The following is a 10,423-nucleotide window of genomic DNA, read 5'->3' as shown; positions in this document are numbered from 1 at the left end:
CCTTGGGAGAGGTCAGGGATCTGGGATACAGATGCATCGACATCACCCCGGAGCCTGAGTTGTGCATTGTCCTGGGCAAGTGCTCTTGTGTGTTCACTTCATGATGTGGTCTCCGGTCCTCAGTTTCCAAATGGGGCAGGGATGATGGCAGAAGTCCTTTCCCCTGAGCATTTTCTGCTGCTGGCCTCCAGTGGGGTCTCCATAGGTCAGCTACAGGCTCTGTACCACATGTCCGGCCACCCACCATGATGTCCACGTCCCTCTCCTCTAAAGGCTTTTGACATTTTCTCTAGTCCCTGTCAATCAATGTCCTCTTTAGAGTCCAGGTCCCCGGCTCCATTGTCAACATGTCATTTGAGCTCAGAAAAAAATTAATTGTCAGAATGGATCTGACAAGGGGTCATGTTCATGTGAACACACTATGTGCACTTATTATGCCCACAAAAGCACTGTATCTCTGAGTTATTACAGGACATCCAACACCAGGCTTGAGATCTCGGACTCTGGGCAATAGGAATGGCTCTGCCGTTGAACTCCATATGAGGCATAGATGGTCCCCAACTTACAGTGGTTCAGCTTATGATTTTTTCACTTTACAATGGTGCAAAAACAGTCAGTCGATACCATGCTTCTAGCACATGCGGTACTCTACTCTCTCCTGACCTGGTCAGACGCAGTGCACTGTGGCTGCCCGCCAGCCATGCAATCACGAGGGTAAACAACAGACACTCTAAAGAGCACTCATTGTGCTGGATGATTCTGTCCAAGTGTAAGCTAACGCAGGTGTTCTGAGCACATCTAAGGTGAGTTAGGCTAAGCTATGATGTTTGGTAGGTTAGGTGTATCAAATGCATTTTCAACTTACTATCATTTCAATTTATGATGGGTTTATCAGGATGTAACTCTATTGTAAGTCGAGAAGCATCTGTATATTGAGCTTCACCTGCATTCCCAACACTGTTACAGGCCCTGGGAACACAGAGATACATCATATCCAGTCCGAGACGCACGATCCACCAGCCACTGTAGGACTGTAAGGGAGAAACCTGACGGAGACTGCAGGAGAATGTGGAGGAAGGAATGTTTTCTCTGGGACTTAAAGGATGACATTCTCTAGGCTGGTAGCAGGGGAAAAGGAATTCCTGCCACAGGGACTGAAATCAGTGAAAGTGTGAGTAGGAAACTTCATGGTTGGATCATGCCCACATGCTGGGGCACTAGTGAGAGATTAGCTGTGGACGAAAGGCTGGGTTTGGAGTGGATACTGCAGGGACAGGGGCATGACCATGCACTGTCTTGGGACGGGCCCCAAAGGTCCCTCCTGTCCTCTCCGCCTCAGTTTAACTGTTGATAGTGATTAGGTGAGCACCCTCGTGTGCAAGGGAGCTTTGGCTTAATTCTGGAAGAGTTGTCTGTGGAGAAGTAGGAGCCCCCAAACACCTGCCAGGCATTGGGCTGGACTCATAGGAGGATCTGGGGGAAGAGGTAGGCTGTCCTAGGACTGAAAATTGGGCATGTCTCCTCCAGTTCCAATACCCTCTCTCCAATTTTGTATCTCTGAACTAAAATGAGATGGAAGTACTTTCAGTGTCTTGAATGTGCCAGACTCTCCCTTTCTCCCCAGATGCCACCATATCCTTCATATCTCACTCCCATCTGCCTCGATTAACCAGTCTCAGGTCACATGTTACCACCTCCAGGAAGCCTACCATGCTTCCCACACCCGTGACTGAGTCAAGTGCCTTTCTGACTCCTGGCTTCTCCTGAAGTCCCTCACCACAAGGTGTTGTCATTGTTTGCTTTATGTGTTTGTGTCACCCACTAGATTCCTATGGACCCCTGAGGACAGAGGTGGCATCTAGCTGGTTACTGCTGTTTTCCCAGCACCTTACATGGTAAATACTAAATAGGATGGTAAATATTCAATAAATATATACACTGAAGAAAATAATGAATAAAAGTCCTGCGTGACACCATGAGACCCTATAGCACAAGCAGAGGAGTAGGGGAGGTGCCATCTGAGCTGAACTTTGAAGGGTGGACAACAGTCCCCAGCACACATTGCCAGGGAAGGAATTGCAAGCAAAGGAACAAGCATGAGCAAAGGCATGGAGAAGTCCCCAGAATGAGGTCAAGGGGCTGGGAAGTCAGACTGGGGCCAAAACATGAAGGGCCTTGAAGGGACCTTGAAAACATCACTCTAGAAGCCCGGGGAAGGGTGGGCTTGAAGGATAGTCCAGTAAGGGGCTGGGACTGCCAGCTTGGCAGGGCAGGTGTCATCCTGGACTAGACAAGGGTCCAGCCAACATTATCCTGTAAGCTCTATCACATTGGGACAGCAAACAACCCAGAATGTAGGGAAAATCTCGGGGGATTTCCTGGCATAACTCAAAGCGGGGAAGGACATCAGAGGGACAGGTGTTCAACCAAGAAGTGAATCCAGGACAAGGAGAAAGCTCCTCAGTGCCACTCCTGGATGCCCTGAGAGGTCAGTCAGTGTGGCAGGCTGAGGTCGCAGAGCAGGTCAATACTAAACCAGGGTTGGAGTGGAGGAGACCAAGGTCACACAGTTCACTTGCACTTTACAGGTAGCGCTGTGACCTTGGACGAGTGACTTGGCCTGTCTGGGACTTGCTTTCTCTTTGAAAATAGGGCTGAATTAGGAACACAGTATGTGTAAAGAAGTTGGCACAGAGTAGGTGCTTGGTCAAGGTGAACTCCCCTCCCTTAAACCCCATTTCAAATTTTTCTTCAACTATGGGTGCTATGCTTTTATTTATCTCAGCTTTTTTGAACACCTACTGTGTGTCCACTCGAGAAACAATGATGAGTTACCAAAATGTCTCTGAACTTTATAGCTTTGCTCAATTTTTCTCCCAGGCAGGAGCCATGCACTTCCAGATCTCTCCACTGAATTTGACCTAGGGCAGGGTTGTCAAACTCATTTTCGCCGGGGGCCACATCAGCCTCACGGTTGTCTTCAAAGGGCCAAACATAATTTTAGGACTGTATAAACATAACTACTCCTTAACTAGGGACAAGGAACTCAGTGCTGCCGCCAGGTAGAAACAAGGTGCCTGGCCAGATAAAACAAGGTGGAGGGCCGGATTCGGCCCGCGGGCCTTGTGTTTGCCACCTGTGACCTAGGGGATAACCAATAAATATTGGTTTGAGTTGTTTCACTGCCCAAACATTCATCAACCGCTGCTCTGTGCCAGAACCGTGCAGATGAAGAGGTGGGTCAGACTCCAACCTCCCTCATGAATAATGTTCCCAGCTACTTCCCTCTATAGCCATGCCCTTGACTTTGGAGTGTGGGGCAATTTCCCATGTGTCCTCAATCTGATCCCAAATATATTAATCTGGCAGATACTCTTTAGTGTTTACAGTAAATTGATTGTCAGTGGATTTCCTTTCTGGATTTTTTTTTTACCTCAGTGGGTTAAAGGAGCAGTAATCTCAGGGGTATGCCCCCTCTTCCTGGCACATATCGCCTGTCTCCCGCCCTTGTCCAGAAGCTCTTAGAAGTAAAATTCGGGTACCGGTCATCCTTCCTGTCTACCACAAACTTGGTATGTCATAAATATGTATAGGATAAAATTCCCACTGAGGGTTGGACAGTTAAGATGAGTTGAAGAGCTCTTCAAATCTTTGGTCCACGTTTTGCTCAAGAGGTCTCCTATTCTTTGAGATCAGTGGCTGTCTGATGGTAAATGGAGAATTGGTAGCTCATGTTTGATCTACGCATTGACAACTGAGTACAGTTAGAACTGGCCACACTAGCTGGTTAGTTGGTAAGCATGACCAGCCTAAAGACCATGCATAAGATAGCTATTCTCCCCAGCTCAGAGAAAATCCAGCCACAGAAACCGTGCATTCAACAGATGTGTCAGGAACATCTGAGCCCAGCACGAACACAACACCCGCTCTCATAGACATTACAGGGGAGGGGAGAAGGTAGATGGTGAATAACTGAATTTAGTAAAGAGGGTGAGGAGTCTGAGGATGGAAAATATTAACCTAAAAATAAAAAGGCCTTTCAAAGCAAGAGGCAACAAGCATTTATTTGAGCTCCTTAAGAATAGTTATTCAGGAAGCACTGAGTCGCACAGAAGCCCAAGCAGGGTTCTGACTAGGAGACAAAGGCAAAGGATATTTATAAGAAAGGGAAAAGGAACAATTACATCAGCAGAAGGAAGGCATTTCTATGGATGCAGATAACACAGTGACAGTAATTTTAAATAATGTTTTTAAATTTTAGTTCGGTAGTCATCCGTCCAGTAGTCATCGTATCTGCTTTCTTGGCATCGTCGCAAACATTTCTCTGGGGCACAAGGTTGCTTTAGGCTCAGTCCAAAGGTTATTTTGCCTTTCAACATTCCAAATGTCTGAGGCATGAGACATGCAAGGCAGTTCCTCTGGAATGGCAACTCTGGCTTCATTTTTAAGTGGCTCCATTTATTTACTAATTTATACATTTTCTCCCTTTTGATCAAGATCTTTCCTAGAAAGCAGCATTGATCAGTTATGAAAAGTATCATTGGTCCTCCTTTGGCAGATGGTTCATTCCTGGTATGTCGTTTCCCCCTAAGAGGGAAAGTAGTTTGCTTTTTTCTTAGGAGCCTTAAGCAGTTGGCTGAGACAGCCCACAGAGAGGGCAGGCTGGGGTTGTTTCAAGGACAAGGTGGTATTTCAGCTGAGACATTCTGCTCCAGGGGCAGAGGCAGCAGAAAGGGTGCACCAGGAAGAAGAAACAGCCCACGCAAAGGACCTGATGTGGGAAGATGATTGCCCATCCGAGGGACAGAAGGCCGATACAACAGAGGATGTGAGCAGCAAGGTGGAGGGGCAGCTCAAAATGTCCTAAAAGAACATACGGGGTCAGATCACCAAGGGCATTACCCGGTAATACCAACAGGCATGAGATGACACTCCTTCACACAGGGGATACAGACTGTGATACACATGCAAGGGAAGGTGGGCTCCTGTGACGTCAATCACACCTGCAAAGTGAATTTCAGATAAATTTAGGGAATGTCCATTCACATTTCAGAGCGATTTTGCAGCTCACAGACTAGCTATAAGATTTTGATGAGTCATTTGTTATTCTCAGCAAGTATTTATCGGGTACCTATTAAGTGCCAGGCTGTGTGAACACAATGGTGAGCAAGTCCAGGTGGTCCTACCCTCTCAGGGCTGCAAGTTCAGTGGGGGGGTGGGGAGGGCAGGTGTTGATCATGTAAGTTATACAACACATTGCAGTGAGCATTACTGTGGAAAAAGCCTCAGCATGCTCAGAGCTCTGGAGACCTTCACCTCCATGCCCACCCAGCAGCACAGGGTGCTCACTGTGGCCACGGTCAGCACCGGCTGCTTTGGGTTCTCCTGCCCTGGGCACCACAGTGCATTTGGCTATGGATCTCTGAGCATCTTGTGGCTCAGGGAGAGAGAATGCCACCTCTGATTCCCACTTGTGTCTCTTGATACTAATCAAGTGCCCAAGTTTGGGCTTCAGCCTAAGGGGGAAAACACCTGGGGACCATCGCTGGGAAGTGGGGTGAGCACGTGGCTATCTCCACTTTGCCCTGAGCTATGCAGCAGACCTCATCTGCCTGCAGCTTTGCAGCTGCTCCTTAGGGACTCTTTAATTTGCACAAAGGAGGTGGAGGTGGGGAATTGAGAGTCAACTTTTAATGAGCTCCCAGGTGTCATTGAAAATCCTGTGGCTTGTTCACTAGGAAAACTTGAAATTGGCTCCTTGGGGTTATTATGCCAGCAGAGTTTGGCAGAGTGTGCAGGATGCATGTCCCATTGGGCTCTTTAATACAAGTCGAGTCCATAAGATTCTTAATCTATCTGTGTTCTCAAGAAAGTATGCCCAGGGACCTTGACTGATGGGCACAGAGGGCACTGGGGTGGGACTGGAGGTGGCGGGTTCAGACAACTTCTACTAATTGCCTTCTAAGAAGAACTTATCACATCCATTGAATTCTCTGGGGACTTGTTTTCTTTCTTTTCTCCTTAATTAATTGTTTTCATTTATTAAACAGAGACTAGCTGGCCATGAGTGTGAATTGTTTCTTTTCAATTCTTAAGCAGATTAATAGGCAAAAGGAGATTTGTGTAGTAGCAGATAGCTTCCTGCTTTAGGGTGCTCATTCCACTCAGACAGATGTGGGCTCAAGTCCTGGCCCTGCCACTTGGATGCCATCTCTGAGTCTCTGTCTGTAAATCGGGAAGCTGATAGTACTAGCACCTGCCTCATGGTGTGGTGCCTATAAACTTGCTGGCCCTTCATACATGCGCATAAATGCTAGGTGGTATCATTCCATCACTCCATAGAGTTCAGTTGGGTGTTTGAGCCAACCAACTCCTTCATTTACCTGAGCCCATGCTGTGAGAACTCATCTAGTCATTCATCCAAACCAACATTTATTGAGCACTTTCTGGGTTCCATGCTCTAGGAATTCAAGCACAAAGCAAGCAAGATAAGGTCCCCTGCCTTCTGATGTTTATCTCCTAGGGGAGTGAAATGAATTCACAAGAATATGAGTAAGTGAATCAAAGGGTTGCACATTTGTATTAACGTGTTAAAGGAAATGAACAACATGCTGTGGTTTTCGAATCATGTGTCCTAAGCCTTGAACTAAACGTACCCATGTTTCTGAGATTGTTACACTAACACCCATACGCGTGAGTATTCAAGGCCTGACAGTCCGGGGGAGAGTTTTCTCATGATTAAAGACACCCAAAGAGGAAATGACCTACCCAGGGAGGAAGGGAGACCTCAAACAGAGGTCATCACCACTTCCCCCATTGGATATGGAAGGGGTGACAGACTCCTGAGTTCTTTTCTGATTTGGTGGGGCTGTAGAAATGTAAATTTTAGGGGGAAAAATCCCCAAACAAACAGAAATCCTGTCCTAGGACATGCAGGTACTGGGGGAGGGTATCTTGGGACTTGAAGTCATGTCCTCAAGGCTCTGTTGCTTTGAAATTTCCAGTTCACCTGTGTGATTTTATTTTATTTGCTCTTTATGCAGACAAGCATCCTTTCAATTACTCTAGATAGTAGACCCCACTGAGGAAGAAGAGGGCTTCTCTCTCCCACCATCCACATGCTTTTCTGTTTTACGGCGAAGACCAGTTACTACTGTTCCTGCTCATAGAGGAAGAGCCACGCCTCAGTTAGTGGGAGTTGTGTGGCCAGTGTGAATGAGCGTGCTACAAGACGTGGTCAGCTTCCACCTGTGACCAACATCTTCTCAGTCCCCTCACCCTGCAGCCTCTGGCAACCACAAATCTACTGTTTCTATGATTTTGGCTTTTTTAGATTCCATATGTAAGGGAGATCATACAGTATTTGTCTTTCTGCTTGACTTATTTCACTTAGCATGATACCCCCAAGGCCATCTGTGTTGTCACAAAAGGCAGGATTCCCTTGTTTTTTTATGGCTGAGAAATATTCGTGTGCGTGTGTGTATACCCCAGATTTTCTTTATTCATTCATCCGTTGATCACTGATAGACATTTAGGTTGTTTCCATGTTTTGGCTGTTGTGAATAATGTTGCAATGATCGTAAGGGTACAGATATCACTGTGAGAGAGTGATTTCAATTCCTTCAGGCAAATACTCAAATGATATTGCTGGATCATATGGTAGTTCTATTTCCAATTTTTTGGAAGAACCTCTGTACTGTTTTCCATAGAGGCAGCACGAGGGTTCCCTTTCCTCCACATTCTCGCCATTGGGCCATGTATCCAATTGTATGCTTTGGGCCAGCTTAGCATGAGGCCCTTGCTGTTTCCCACAGATGTAACTAATGGATATTTTAACCTCATATATATTGCACACAATTAACAAATAGGATTATTTCAGATGGTGATAAGACCTATGAGAGAAATAAAAGGAGCAATGGGGTGGGCATTAACTGGGATAGGGTGCTACTTCTGCAGTGAAGGAAGAGCCTCTTCAAGGAGGTGACATTTCAGTCAAACTCCGAATGATGAGTCATAGGCACATCCCCAGTGGAGGGAGCAGCATGTGACAAGGCCCAGAGGAAAGGGAAGATTGAGAAAGCAGGAGGTCAGAATGGAGCCAGGGGGCCGAATGTAGTAAGGGAGGGAGATCAGTTGGAAGAGGAGGTTCAAGGTGTCAGCAGGGGTTGGTGGGGCACAGTCCCTTTGGCTATAAAAGGAGATCAACATTTGTAGCAGGATACTGCTTTGAGCCATGAACTGAGGTTTCTCTCATTCTCCCACCCCCTTACATTTTTAGGCACCCCAACACCCTCAGCAATTACTTCTGATATGTGTGGCCTGTAAGGGGGAAAGAGAGCTGATGCATAGATACTGGAAGGCTTGCCTTTAAGTTCCAAGAGAAAATCTTAAAACTCATAGCAGAAAAAAACAGGTGTGAGACACAACATGCTTTTAGACCCAGGCTTTCTGCATTTTCCTTAAGATCAGGGGCAGGGATGTCCACTTTCACCACTTGTATTCAACTTAATACAGGAAGTCCTATCACAGCACTCAGACAAGAAGAAGAAATAAAAGGCATCCATTGGAAAGGAAGAAGTAAAACTATCATTACTTGCAGATAACAGGATACTATATAAAGAGAACCTTAAAGATTTCACACACAAAAAAAACTATTAGAACTGATAAATAAATTCAGCAAAATAGCAGGATACAAAATAAATATTCAGAAATCAGTTGCATTTTTATACACCAATAATGAACTGTCAGAAAGAGAACTACATAAACAATCCCATTTATAAGAGTATAAAAAATAGCTAGGAATAAATTTCACCAAGGAGGTAGCCTGTACTTGAAAAATTATCAGACATTGATGAAATAGAAAAAGATACAAATAAATGGAAGCATATACCATGCTCATGAGTAAGAAGAATTAACACTGTTAAAATGGCCATACTGCCTAAAGCAATCTATAGATGCAACACATTTCCTAGCAAAATATTAATGACATTTTTCACAGAACTACAACAGTAATGCAAAAATTTACATGAAACCACAATGGACCCTGAATAGCCACGGAGATATCATGCTACTTGATATCAAACTATACTGCAAGGCTATAGTAATCAAAACAGCATGGTACTGGCATAAAAACAGACACAGCCTCAGCCAGGTGGCTCAGTTGGTTGGAGTGTCACCCCATACACCAAAACATTGTGGGTTTGATCTCCTGTTAGGGCACACACCTAGGTTGTGGGTTCAACCTGTGGTTGGGGCATGTATGGGAGGCAACCAGTTGATGTTTCTCTCTCACATCAATATTTCTCTCTCTGTCTCTCTCTCCCTTCCTCTTTCTCTGAAATCAATAAAAACATATCCTCAAGTGAGGATTAAAAAAAAAGATACATATATCAATGAAACACAATAGAGGGCCCAGAAATAAACCTATGCCTATATAGTCAATTAATACATGACAAAGGAGGCAAGAACATACAATGGGGTAAAGACAACCTATTCAATAAATAGTGTTGGGGAAATTGCAGATACATGGAAAAAATGAAGGTAGACCACCTTCTTACACCATCTACAAGAATAAAGTCAAAATGGATTGAAGACTTAAATGTAAGACATGAAACTATAAAACTCCTAGAAGAAATCACAGGCAGTTAACTCTGACATTTCTTTTAGCAATATTTTTTTTTTGATATAACTCCTCAAACAAGGGAAACAAAATAAAAATAAACTAAAGGGACTATATCAAACTAAAAAATTTTGCACAGCAAACTATCAACAAAACACAACCACTGAATTGAAAAAGACATTCACCAATACATCTGATAAGGGGCTAATAAAGAACTCATACAACACCAATCAAAACCCTCCAGCCCCCTCCCCCAAACAATCCAATTAAAAAATGGGTGTAAGACCTGGCTATCAGGTCTGTCAGAATGGCTGTCATCAATAAATCAACAAACAACAAGTGTTGGGGAGGATGTGAAGAGAAGGAAACCCTCGTGCCCTGTTGGTGGGAACGCAGACTGGTGCAGCCACGAGGGAAAACCGTGGAGGTTCCTCAGAAAATTAAAAATGGAGCTGCCTTATGACTCAACAATTGCACTTCTGGGTGTATATCTGAAGAAACCCAAAACATTAATTCAAAAGAATATATGCACCCCTATGTTCAGTGCAATGTTATTTATAATAGCCAAGACATGGAAGCAACCAAGTGTCTATCAACAGACAAGTAGGGGAAACAAGTTGTGGTACATATACATAATGGAATATTACTCGGCCATAAAAAGATTAAAATCTTACCATTTGCAATAGCATGGATGAACCTAGAGGGTATTATGCTAAGTGAAATGAGTCAGAGAAAGACAAATACCATATGATTTTACTTATATGTGGAATCTGAAGAACAAATTAAATGAACAAACAAAATTGA

The sequence above is a fragment of the Desmodus rotundus genome, chromosome 9 (assembly GCF_022682495.2).
Source record: "Desmodus rotundus isolate HL8 chromosome 9, HLdesRot8A.1, whole genome shotgun sequence".
Classification (NCBI taxonomy): domain Eukaryota; kingdom Metazoa; phylum Chordata; class Mammalia; order Chiroptera; family Phyllostomidae; genus Desmodus; species Desmodus rotundus.
This window is presented reverse-complemented; position numbering follows the sequence as displayed.